The sequence below is a fragment of the Rhipicephalus microplus genome, unplaced genomic scaffold (assembly GCF_043290135.1).
Source record: "Rhipicephalus microplus isolate Deutch F79 unplaced genomic scaffold, USDA_Rmic scaffold_404, whole genome shotgun sequence".
Classification (NCBI taxonomy): Eukaryota; Metazoa; Arthropoda; class Arachnida; order Ixodida; family Ixodidae; genus Rhipicephalus; species Rhipicephalus microplus.
This window is the reverse complement of record NW_027464968.1, coordinates 15001-27500: the sequence shown is the minus strand read 5'-3', so window position 1 is coordinate 27500 and position 12500 is coordinate 15001. Positions and strand designations below refer to the sequence as shown.

The following is a 12500-nucleotide window of genomic DNA, read 5'->3' as shown; positions in this document are numbered from 1 at the left end:
CTGACGCAGTTTTCGCGCCGCCCCGGCTGACGCGGTTTCGTGCCGCCCCGGCAGACGCGGTTTTCGCGCCGCCCCGGCTGACGCGGTTTCGTGCCGCCCCGGCAGACGCAGTTCGGACTTAGCACTTTTCGGCTGTGCCTGGCTGGCGGCCCACTCACTCGATCGCCATGTCTGTTTGCCACAGTTTTCCCGGTGGTGCCGCACCCGGGCTCGCCCCGGCTGACGCAGTTTTCGCGCCGCCCCGGCTGACGCGGTTTCGTGCCGCCCCGGCAGACGCGGTTTTCGCGCCGCCCCGGCTGACGCGGTTTCGTGCCGCCCCGGCAGACGCAGTTCGGACTTAGCACTTTTCGGCTGTGCCTGGCTGGCGGCCCACTCACTCAATCGCCATGTCTGTTTGCCACAGTTTTCCCGGTGGTGCCGCACCCGGGCTCGCCCCGGCTGACGCAGTTTTCGCGCCGCCCCGGCTGACGCGGTTTCGTGCCGCCCCGGCAGACGCGGTTTTCGCGCCGCCCCGGCTGACGCGGTTTCGTGCCGCCCCGGCAGACGCAGTTCGGACTTAGCACTTTTCGGCTGTGCCTGGCTGGCGGCCCACTCACTCGATCGCCATGTCTGTTTGCCACAGTTTTCCCGGTGGTGCCGCACCCGGGCTCGCCCCGGCAGACGCGTTTTTTTTTTTCTTTCGCCCCGGCTGACGCAGTTTTCGCGCCGCCCCGGCTGACGCGGTTTCGTGCCGCCCCGGCAGACGCGGTTTTTTGCGCCGCCCCGGCTGACGCGGTTTTTGCCGCCCCGGCTGACGCAGTTCGGACTTAGCACTTTTCGGCTGTGCCTGGCTGGCGGCCCACTCACTCGATCGCCATGTCTGTTTGCCACAGTTTTCCCGGTGGTGCCGCACCCGGGCTCGCCCCGGCTGACGCAGTTTTCGCGCCGCCCCGGCTGACGCGGTTTCGTGCCGCCCCGGCAGACGCGGTTTTCGCGCCGCCCCGGCTGACGCGGTTTCGTGCCGCCCCGGCAGACGCAGTTCGGACTTAGCACTTTTCGGCTGTGCCTGGCTGGCGGCCCACTCACTCGATCGCCATGTCTGTTTGCCACAGTTTTCCCGGTGGTGCCGCACCCGGGCTCGCCCCGGCTGACGCAGTTTTCGCGCCGCCCCGGCTGACGCGGTTTCGTGCCGCCCCGGCAGACGCGGTTTTCGCGCCGCCCCGGCTGACGCGGTTTCGTGCCGCCCCGGCAGACGCAGTTCGGACTTAGCACTTTTCGGCTGTGCCTGGCTGGCGGCCCACTCACTCGATCGCCATGTCTGTTTGCCACAGTTTTCCCGGTGGTGCCGCACCCGGGCTCGCCCCGGCAGACGCGTTTTTTTTTTTTCTTTCGCCCCGGCTGACGCAGTTTTCGCGCCGCCCCGGCTGACGCGGTTTCGTGCCGCCCCGGCAGACGCGGTTTTTTTGCGCCGCCCCGGCTGACGCGGTTTTTGCCGCCCCGGCTGACGCAGTTCGGACTTGGCACTTTTTGGCTGAGCCTGGCTGGTGGCCCACTCACTCGATCGCCATGTCTGTTAGCCACAGTTTTCCCGGTGGTGCCGCACCCGGGCTCGCCCCGGCTGACGCAGTTTTCGCGCCGCCCCGGCAGACGCGGTTTTCGCGCCGCCCCGGCTGACGCGGTTTTTGCCGCCCCGGCTGACGCAGTTCGGACTTGGCACTTTTTGGGCTCAGCCTGGCTGGCGGCCCACTCACTCGATCGCCATGTCTGTTTGCCACAGTCTTCCCGGTGGTGCCGCACCCGGGCTCGCCCCGGCAGACGCGTTTTTTTTTTCTTTCGCCCCGGCAGACGTGGTTCCCCCCCCCCCTTTTCGCTCGCCCCGGCTGACGAGGTTTTCGCGCCGCCCCGGCTGACGCAGTTTTCGCGCCGCCCCGGCTGACGCGGTTTCGTGCCGCCCCGGCTGACGCGGTTTTCGCGCCGCCCCGGCTGACGCGGTTTTTGCGTCGCCCCGGCTGACACGGTTCGGACTTTGCACTTTTCGGCTGTGCCTGGCTGGCGGCCCACTCACTCGATCGCCATGTCTGTTTGCCACAGTTTTCCCGGTGGTGCCGCACCCGGGCTCGCCCCGGCTGACGCAGTTTTCGCGCCGCCCCGGCTGACGCGGTTTCGTGCCGCCCCGGCAGACGCGGTTTTCGCGCCGCCCCGGCTGACGCGGTTTCGTGCCGCCCCGGCAGACGCAGTTCGGACTTAGCACTTTTCGGCTGTGCCTGGCTGGCGGCCCACTCACTCGATCGCCATGTCTGTTTGCCACAGTTTTCCCGGTGGTGCCGCACCCGGGCTCGCCCCGGCTGACGCAGTTTTCGCGCCGCCCCGGCTGACGCGGTTTCGTGCCGCCCCGGCAGACGCGGTTTTCGCGCCGCCCCGGCTGACGCGGTTTCGTGCCGCCCCGGCAGACGCAGTTCGGACTTAGCACTTTTCGGCTGTGCCTGGCTGGCGGCCCACTCACTCGATCGCCATGTCTGTTTGCCACAGTTTTCCCGGTGGTGCCGCACCCGGGCTCGCCCCGGCAGACGCGTTTTTTTTTTTTCTTTCGCCCCGGCTGACGCAGTTTTCGCGCCGCCCCGGCTGACGCGGTTTCGTGCCGCCCCGGCAGACGCGGTTTTTTGCGCCGCCCCGGCTGACGCGGTTTTTGCCGCCCCGGCTGACGCAGTTCGGACTTAGCACTTTTCGGCTGTGCCTGGCTGGCGGCCCACTCACTCGATCGCCATGTCTGTTTGCCACAGTTTTCCCGGTGGTGCCGCACCCGGGCTCGCCCCGGCTGACGCAGTTTTCGCGCCGCCCCGGCTGACGCGGTTTCGTGCCGCCCCGGCAGACGCGGTTTTCGCGCCGCCCCGGCTGACGCGGTTTCGTGCCGCCCCGGCAGACGCAGTTCGGACTTAGCACTTTTCGGCTGTGCCTGGCTGGCGGCCCACTCACTCGATCGCCATGTCTGTTTGCCACAGTTTTCCCGGTGGTGCCGCACCCGGGCTCGCCCCGGCTGACGCAGTTTTCGCGCCGCCCCGGCTGACGCGGTTTCGTGCCGCCCCGGCAGACGCGGTTTTCGCGCCGCCCCGGCTGACGCGGTTTCGTGCCGCCCCGGCAGACGCAGTTCGGACTTAGCACTTTTCGGCTGTGCCTGGCTGGCGGCCCACTCACTCGATCGCCATGTCTGTTTGCCACAGTTTTCCCGGTGGTGCCGCACCCGGGCTCGCCCCGGCAGACGCAGTTTTCGCGCCGCCCCGGCAGACGCGGTTTTCGCGCCGCCCCGGCTGACGCGGTTTTTGCCGCCCCGGCTGACGCAGTTCGGACTTGGCACTTTTTGGGCTGAGCCTGGCTGGCGGCCCACTCACTCGATCGCCATGTCTGTTTGCCACAGTCTTCCCGGTGGTGCCGCACCCGGGCTCGCCCCGGCAGACGCGTTTTTTTTTTCTTTCGCCCCGGCAGACGTGGTTCCCCCCCCCCCCCTTTTCGCTCGCCCCGGCTGACGAGGTTTTCGCGCCGCCCCGGCTGACGCAGTTTTCGCGCCGCCCCGGCTGACGCGGTTTCGTGCCGCCCCGGCTGACGCGGTTTTCGCGCCGCCCCGGCTGACGCGGTTTTTGCGTCGCCCCGGCTGACACGGTTCGGACTTTGCACTTTTCGGCTGTGCCTGGCTGGCGGCCCACTCACTCGATCGCCATGTCTGTTTGCCACAGTTTTCCCGGTGGTGCCGCACCCGGGCTTGCCCCGGCAGACGCGTTTTTTTTTTTTCTTTTCGCCCCGGCTGACGCAGTTTTCGCCCCGCCCCGGCTGACGCGGTTTCGTGCCGCCCCGGCAGACGCGGTTTTTTGCGCCGCCCCGGCTGACGCGGTTTTTGCCGCCCCGGCTGACGCAGTTCGGACTTTGCACTTTTTGGCTGAGCCTGGCTGGCGGCCCACTCACTCGATCGCCATGTCTGTTTGCCACAGTTTTCCCGGTGGTGCCGCACCCGGGCTCGCCCCGGCAGACGCGTTTTTTTTTTCCTTCGCCCCGGCAGACGTGGTTCCCCCCCCCCCTCCGTCTTTCTTTTTGTTTTTTTTTTTCGCCGCGGCTGAAGTGGATTTTTCGGTGCCTCGACGCCCCGGTAGTCGCGGTTTTTCCGTTTCCGCACGGCCCCGGCTGACGCTGCTCGGTCACAGTCGCCTTTTGTGAGGATTGCAGACTTCTTGAGCGCGGGTGTTTTTTTTTTGTTGTTGTTGTTGTTTTATTACGCATTCGCTCCAGCAGACGCTGTTTAGACTTTTTGTTTCCTCTTTTATCCTGCGACGAGGTGACGAGGTTTATTCGGTGCCCCGCCGCCCCGGCTGAAGTGATTTTTCCTGTCCCGTGCCGCCCCGGCTGACGCGGTTGGGACTTCGCGTTTGTTCGGCCGCCACGGGTTTTGGCGCACTCGCTCGGTTGCTTGTTGTTGCCACTTGTTGCGAACCCAGGTTTCTTGAGCGAGCGCGGGCGTTTTTTCTTCCTTTCTTTCTTTGTTCTATGTGTTAGCGAATCGGCCTTTAATATCACACGAGGACTCACAACCAACAATTTTCAGTTTGAAGTGTAAAAAATCTGCAGGTGTTGACGTAACTGACTTGCCCCGTACCCTTGAGTACATCCATGAAGTTCTCGTAGTACTACTAAATCGCATTATTCCAAGTGGAGAAATTCCCATAAACTTGCAAACCTCTACACGAAAATCGGTGCGCGTGATAAAGTTGAAAATTATCGTCCGATATCAAATGTGCCTTCTATAACACAAATTCTAGGAAAAAAAAAAAAACACTTGTTCGCCGTTCTCTGCGCCGTGACTGGCAGCACTCCGGCGAAGCGAAACGGGGTCGATTCGAGCACGATATCGGCGTCTTTCGACGTGCTCGCCGGCGACCGTCGCACGAGTACGTCGCACGAGCGCGTCTGCCGGGGCGCCGTTTGCGAAGCCGACGCAAAAGTGGGAACCGCCGCTCGGATGATCGCCGCTTTCGGCAGAGTGAGTGTTGGCACTCCGGGGAAGCGAAACAGCGTGAATGCGCCCACGAAATCGGCGTATTTTGAAGTGCCCGCCGGCGACCGTCGCACGAGTACGGTAAACCGCGTCAGCCGGGGCGTAGTTCGGGACGCCGACGAAAAAGTGGGAAGCGCAACTCGGATCTTCGCCGTTTTTGCAGGAGTGAGTGGCGGCCCTCCTGCGAGACCAAGAAGCATCGATTCGTGCACGAATTCGGCGCCTTTCGACGTGATCGCCGGCGACCGTCGCTCGAGTAGGGCAAACCGCGTCTGCCGGGGCGGGCTTCGGGACGCCGATGCGAAAGTGGGAAACGCTGCTCGGATGTTCGCCGTTTTTGGCCGAGTGAGTGCTGGCACTCGGGCGAAGCCAAACGGGGCCGATTACGGCACGATATCGGCGTCTTTCGACGTGCCCGGCGGCGACCGTCGCACGAGTACGGTAAACCGCGTCAGCCCGGGCGGAGTTCGGGACGCCGATGCGAAAGTGGAGAACGCCGCTCGGATCTTCGCCGTTTTTGGAGGAGTGAGTGGCGGCACTCCGGAGAAGCCAAGGAGCGCCAATTAGCGCACGATATCGGCGTCTTTCGACGCGCTCGCCGGCGACCGTCGAACGAGTAGGGCAAACCGCGTCTGCCGGGGCGGGGTTTACGACGCCGACGCAAAAGTGGGAACCGCCGCTCGGATGTTGGCCGTTTTTGGCAGAGTGAGTGCTGGCACACCGGCGACGCGAAAGAGCGCGAAAGCGCCCACGAAAGTGGCGTATTTGGACGTGCTTGACGGCGACCGCTGCAGGAGTACGAAAAACCACGTCAGCCGGGGCGAGCGACCCACGGCGGTCTGGGTGCTTATCGCTGCTATTATAGGGGCACCCCGGCAGACGCAGAAAAAAAAAATTTTTTTTCGACCTTCTTTTTTGCTGGTCGAGCTCGGGTAACCCAGGTCGCAATGGGAGCCGCGCACGAAAGCGGCGTCGCGAGACGCGTTCGCGGTCGCTAGTCGCACGAGCTCGGCAACCGCGTCAGCCGGCGCGGAGTTCGGGATGCCGACGGCTAAGTGGGTACCGCTGCTCGGATGTTCGCCGTTTTTGGCCGAGTGAGTGCTGGCACTCCGGCGAAGCGAAACGGGGCCGATTCGGGCACGATATCGGCGTATTTCGACGTGCTCGCCGGCGACCGTCGCACGAGTACGGCAAAGCGCGTCTGCCGGGGCGAGGTTTGCGATGCCGACGAAAAAGTGGGAAGCGCCGCTCGGATCTTCGCCGTTTTTGCAGGAGTGAGTGGCGGCCCTCCTGCGAGACCAAGAAGCATCGACTCGCGCACGATATCGGTGTCTTTCGACGTGCCCGCCGGCCACCGCCGCACGAGTACGGCAAACCGCGTATGCCGGGGCGGGGTTGGCGACGCCGACGCAAAAGTGGGAACCGCCACTAGGATGTTCGCCGTTTTTGGCAGAGTGAGTGCTGGCACACCGGCGACGCGAAAGAGCGCGAAAGCGCCCACGAAAGTGGCGTATTTGGACGTGCTTGACGGCGACCGCTGCAGGAGTACGAAAAACCACGTCAGCCGGGGCGAGCGACCCACGGCGGTCTGGGTGCTTATCGCTGCTATTATAGGGGCACCCCGGCAGACGCAGAAAAAAAAAATTTTTTTTCGACCTTCTTTTTTGCTGGTCGAGCTCGGGTAACCCAGGTCGCAATGGGAGCCGCGCACGAAAGCGGCGTCGCGAGACGCGTTCGCGGTCGCTAGTCGCACGAGCTCGGCAACCGCGTCAGCCGGCGCGGAGTTCGGGATGCCGACGGCTAAGTGGGTACCGCTGCTCGGATGTTCGCCGTTTTTGGCCGAGTGAGTGCTGGCACTCCGGCGAAGCGAAACGGGGCCGATTCGGGCACGATATCGGCGTATTTCGACGTGCTCGCCGGCGACCGTCGCACGAGTACGGCAAAGCGCGTCTGCCGGGGCGAGGTTTGCGATGCCGACGAAAAAGTGGGAAGCGCCGCTCGGATCTTCGCCGTTTTTGCAGGAGTGAGTGGCGGCCCTCCTGCGAGACCAAGAAGCATCGACTCGCGCACGATATCGGTGTCTTTCGACGTGCCCGCCGGCCACCGCCGCACGAGTACGGCAAACCGCGTATGCCGGGGCGGGGTTGGCGACGCCGACGCAAAAGTGGGAACCGCCACTAGGATGTTCGCCGTTTTTGGCAGAGTGAGTGCTGGCACTCCGGCGAAGCGAAAGAGCGCGAATGCGCCCACGAAAGTGGCGTGTTTGGACGTGCTTGACGACGACCACCGCAGGAAAACGAAAAACCACGTCAGCCGGGGCGAGCGACCCATGGCGGTCTGGGTGCTTATCGCTGCTATTATAGGGGCACCCCGGCAGACGCAAAAAAAAAAAAAATTTTTTTTCGACATTCTTTCTTGCTCGTCGACCTCGGGTGACCCAGGTCGCAGTGGGAGCCGCGCACGAAAGCGGCGTCGCGAGACGGCTTCGCGGTCGCTAGTCGCACGAGCTCGGCAACCGCGTCTGCCGGGGCGGAGTTCGGGACGCCGACGGCTAAGTGGGAACCGCCGCTCGGATGTTCGCCGTTTGTGGCCGAGTGAGTGCTGGCACTCCGGCGAAGCCAAACGGGGCCGATTCCGGCACGATATCGGCGTCTTTCTACGTGCTCGCCGGCGACCGTCGCACGAGTACGGCAAAGTGCGTCTGCCGGGGCGGGGTTTGCGACGCGTACGCAATAGTGAGAACCGTCGCTCGGATGTTCGTCGTCTTTCGCCGAGCCAGTGCTGGCACTCCGGCGAAGCCGAACGGAGCCGATTCGGGCACGATATCGGCGTCTTTCCACGTGCTCGCCGGCGACCGTCGCACGAGTACGGTAAACCGCGTCAGCCGGGGCGGAGTTCGGGACGCCGATGCGAAAGTGGGAAGCGCCGCTCGGATCTTCGCCGTTTTTGGAGGAGTCAGTGGCGGCACTCCGGTGAAGCCAAGGTGCGCCAATTCGCGCACGATATCGGCGTCTTTCGACGTGCCCGCCGGCCACCGTCGCACGAGTACGGCAAACCTCGTCTGCCGGGGCGGGGTTTGCGACGCCGACGCAAAAGTGGGAACCGCCGCTCGGATGTTCGCCGTTTTTGGCAGAGTGAGTGCTGGCACTCCGGCGAAGCGAAAGAGCGTGAATGCGCCCACGAAAGTAGCGTATTTGGACGTGCTTGACGGCGACCGCCGCAGGAGTACGAAAAACCACGTCAGCCGGGGCGAGCGACCCACGGCGGTCTGGGTGCTTATCGCTGCTATTATAGGGGCACCCCGGCAGACGCAGAAAGAAAAAAAAAAAAAAATGGGGACATGGCGTGCGTCACCGTGCGGCTTCGCAGCGTTGCCGAAGTCGCCGAGCCCTTCGACTGAGCCGAACGGCGGACAGGGAACGTTGGTCGGCCGTTCTAACCTGTCGGTGCCACGCCGAGACGTCGTTAAGGAAAACCGCGTCGTGGGCCTCTACGACGCCGTCGAGTCGTTGTACGTTTGGTGTCCAGCGTGTCGGCGGCGAGTAGCGGACACGTCGTTCACGACTTCGGTCTTTCGCAGTCGACGCGAACTTGCGGAGAGTCGTGGTGCCTCACGTTTTCGGCAGAAACCGCGGCGGAATTTTCCCGTGCGTGCGCGCACGACCTCGGTGCTGTGCCGTCAGCGTAGTGTTGCACAAACTCGTGGCCTACCCAAGGTGCGGTACGTTTGCGGCCGTATCCTCGGTGGGAATTTCGTGAGTAGGGTCGCAAATTCTACGACCTCGGCCGGTTTGAGAGCGACGTAGACTTGTGGCACGCTCAACGTGCCACACGTTTCGGGGCACACCCGCGGTGAAATTTTCTCGAGTACGCTCGTATTAGTGCCCAAGGAGGTCTGGGTACTTATCGCTGCTATTATGTGGGGGTTCTCGTGAGCGGCGTACGCGAAAGCGACCGGGTGTCTGATATGCGGCGGGCTTCGGCCTCGTCAAGCGTGTCCTCGGGTCTGCTCCAGGGGAATCCACGGCAGTCGTCTGCAGCCTCATCCGCTTGATGCGTTAGGGGCTGGTTGTCGGACGGTGCCGTTTTACCACGATATCGAGGTGTGTTCCGTGTCGTCCTCGGGCGATTCAGATGCGAAAGCGCCGAAGACGCGGGCGTGACCCGTCGTCTGGCGGCTTTGCAGTCTCGGCTCCGTTGCTAGTTCCGGCCGGTCCACCGACAGTGCAGCGGGCTTGGGCAACCCGCACGGCGCGACCGAGTCGATGCAACGAAAAAGAGCGAGCATGAACGTGCTTCTTGCCGCACGGCTCCCACTCGTCTTTCGGGAAGGTTGTGCCGTAGCGAGCTCGAACGCCGTCATCTCGGAGTGCAAAATAAGCGTGTTGGGGCGCCTGAAGGTGGCCTCCGCCGCACACAGACTGCGTCCGGCCCGCCGAAGGCGAGGACGGACGCGCAGTCGAACGATTACCTGGTTGATCCTGCCAGTAATCATATGCTTGTCTCAAAGATTAAGCCATGCATGTCTAAGTACATGCCGAAATAAGGCGAAACCGCGAATGGCTCATTAAATCAGTTATGGTTCCTTAGATCGTTTCTTCCTACTTGGATAACTGTGGCAATTCTAGAGCTAATACATGCAGTGAGCCTGGAGCCCTTTGGGTAACGGGTGCTTTTATTAGACCAAGATCGATCGGGTTTCGGCCCGTATTGTGTGGTGACTCTGGATAACTTTGTGCTGATCGCATGGCCACGAGCCGGCGACGTTTCTTTCAAGTGTCTGCCTTATCAACTTTCGATGGTAGGTTACTTGCTTACCATGGTTGTTACGGGTAACGGAGAATCAGGGTTCGATTCCGGAGAGGGAGCCTGAGAAACGGCTACCACATCCAAGGAAGGCAGCAGGCGCGCAAATTACCCACTCCCGGCACGGGGAGGTAGTGACGAAAAATAACAATACGGGACTCTTTTGAGGCCCCGTAATTGAAATGAGTACACTCTAAATCCTTTAACGAGGATCAATTGGAGGGCAAGTCTGGTGCCAGCAGCCGCGGTAATTCCAGCTCCAATAGCGTATACTAAAGCTGCTGCGGTTAAAAAGCTCGTAGTTGGATCTCAGTTCCAGACGAGTAGTGCATCTACCCGATGCGACGGCTCGGACTGAACATCATGCCGGTTCTTTCTTGGTGCACTTCATTGTGTGCCTCGAGATGGCCGGTGCTTTTACTTTGAAAAAATTAGAGTGCTCAACGCAGGCGAGTCGCCTGAATAAACTTGCATGGAATAATAGAACAAGACCTCGTTTCTGTTCTGTTGGTTTTTGGAATACGAGGTAATGATTAAGAGGGACGGACGGGGGCATTCGTATTGCGGCGCTAGAGGTGAAATTCTTGGACCGTCGCAAGACGAACTACTGCGAAAGCATTTGCCAAGAATGTTTTCATTGATCAAGAACGAAAGTCAGAGGTTCGAAGGCGATCAGATACCGCCCTAGTTCTGACCATAAACGATGCCAACCAGCGATCCGCCTGAGTTACTCAAATGACTCGGCGGGCAGCTTCCGGGAAACCAAAGTATTTGGGTTCCGGGGGAAGTATGGTTGCAAAGCTGAAACTTAAAGGAATTGACGGAAGGGCACCACCAGGAGTGGAGCCTGCGGCTTAATTTGACTCAACACGGGAAAACTTACCCGGCCCGGACACTGGGAGGATTGACAGATTGAGAGCTCTTTCTTGATTCGGTGGATGGTGGTGCATGGCCGTTCTTAGTTGGTGGAGCGATTTGTCTGGTTAATTCCGATAACGAACGAGACTCTAGCCTATTAAATAGGTGCGGGGTTCCCAGCACCTTACAACCTTCTTAGAGGGACAAGCGGCTCCTAGCCGCACGAAACAGAGCAATAACAGGTCTGTGATGCCCTTAGATGTCCGGGGCCGCACGCGCGCTACACTGAAGGAAGCAGCGTGTCTTTATCCCTGTCTGAAAAGACTGGGTAACCCGTGGAACTTCTTTCGTGATTGGGATAGGGGCTTGCAATTGTTCCCCTTGAACGAGGAATTCCCAGTAAGCGCGAGTCATAAGCTCGCGTTGATTACGTCCCTGCCCTTTGTACACACCGCCCGTCGCTACTACCGATTGAATGATTTAGTGAGGTCTTCGGACCGATGTCCGGCGCGGCCTTTCGGTTGCGCCGGTCTGTTGGAAAGATGACCAAACTTGATCATTTAGAGGAAGTAAAAGTCGTAACAAGGTTTCCGTAGGTGAACCTGCGGAAGGATCATTAACGGATTGTGAAGGGTGAGCGCCTCAGCTGCGTCTGCGCCCGACACTTTCTGCCGCTGACCCCGTTTGGACGCGGGGTCGGCTTTTCCCCACGGGGCTGCCTGAATGTGGAGCGGCACCCCGTGACAAATTGTTGCGCCCAGCGGACGCCAACACCGCGACCTTGGACGGTCGGCCAGGTGGCGGACGCGGGTACAAACGGCGCAACGCACTCATAGGTCGGCTTTCGACCCGCCACTGCACCGTGGCTCGAAGCGCTCGAAATGCGCGACCCGACCGCTGCGGGACCGCCTAGTACTGTAAACAGGAGCGGCGGAGCGCGAACGGCGAGTCGTGGTTACGTCGGTAGAAGGCGAGGCTGCGCGTTCCCGAAACGCCAGCCGAGTGCCCTCCCGACCGTTCGAGCGTGCAAGAACGAGACCCGACAATCGCGCGGCGACTGCCAAGTACGAGAGGAACGGCACAAGCGTCGGCGGTCGGTCAAGGAACTGGCGATGTGACGGGTCCGCTGTGCACCAGTGCATACCGTCCCGCCGTCCGCGGCAAGCGCCTCCGCGTCCTCGGGTGACGGAGGCTGCCGGTCGGTTCTTGCAGGCGAGGGATCTCGCTGGCACCGGTTCGCGTTGACGCGCGGCCGGTCATGGCACGGCGATGCGACGGCCGAGGTGCGCAGTACTCGATGGAGGAACCGCACGCTCCGATGACCGTCCCGCCCTCCGCGGCGTATGCGTACCGACCGTAATGGTTGCAGCAGCGCCGGCCGGCTTTTGAATTCGCCACACGAAACACGGTGCGAGATCGCGGTTAGGGGAGCGTCGACGTTGCCAGGCGTTTTGCTTGCTGCCGAGGGAAAGGCGGCACGGCCACGTCGCGCTCGTCGCGATTAGCGGGTCTGCGCGCTTTGGGAAGGTGCCGCAACGACTTGCCGAAAGAGGAAGCACGGAAGAACGAGGGACTTGGACGTCCCGACAATTGAACGCACTTGCGGCCAGGCCCTTGCTGGCTTCGTTCTTCCGCCTCGAGTAGGCTCGTACGCGGCTCCGGCGCCGAAAGTGGTCCTTGGCACCGACTTCGGTGGACGTGGGAAGTGCCGCGCAAGTACGGCGCGCCTGGCTCCACCTGTTGGCTAAAGTAGGCAGCCGGATCGGCATTTTGGTGTGCGGTGGCAAACCGTGGATGCGAAAAAAGCTTGTGCGATTTC

The 12500-nt window shown here is 62.1% G+C and overlaps 1 non-coding gene across 1 annotated transcript; it reads left to right on the top strand.

Moving 5' to 3' along the window:
- Positions 1-9485: 9485 nt before the first annotated feature.
- On the top strand, positions 9486-11300 carry LOC142794362 (small subunit ribosomal RNA). Its single transcript, XR_012892281.1, has one exon. It is a non-coding gene; the product is annotated as a small subunit ribosomal RNA (ribosomal RNA).
- Positions 11301-12500: the final 1200 nt, after the last annotated feature.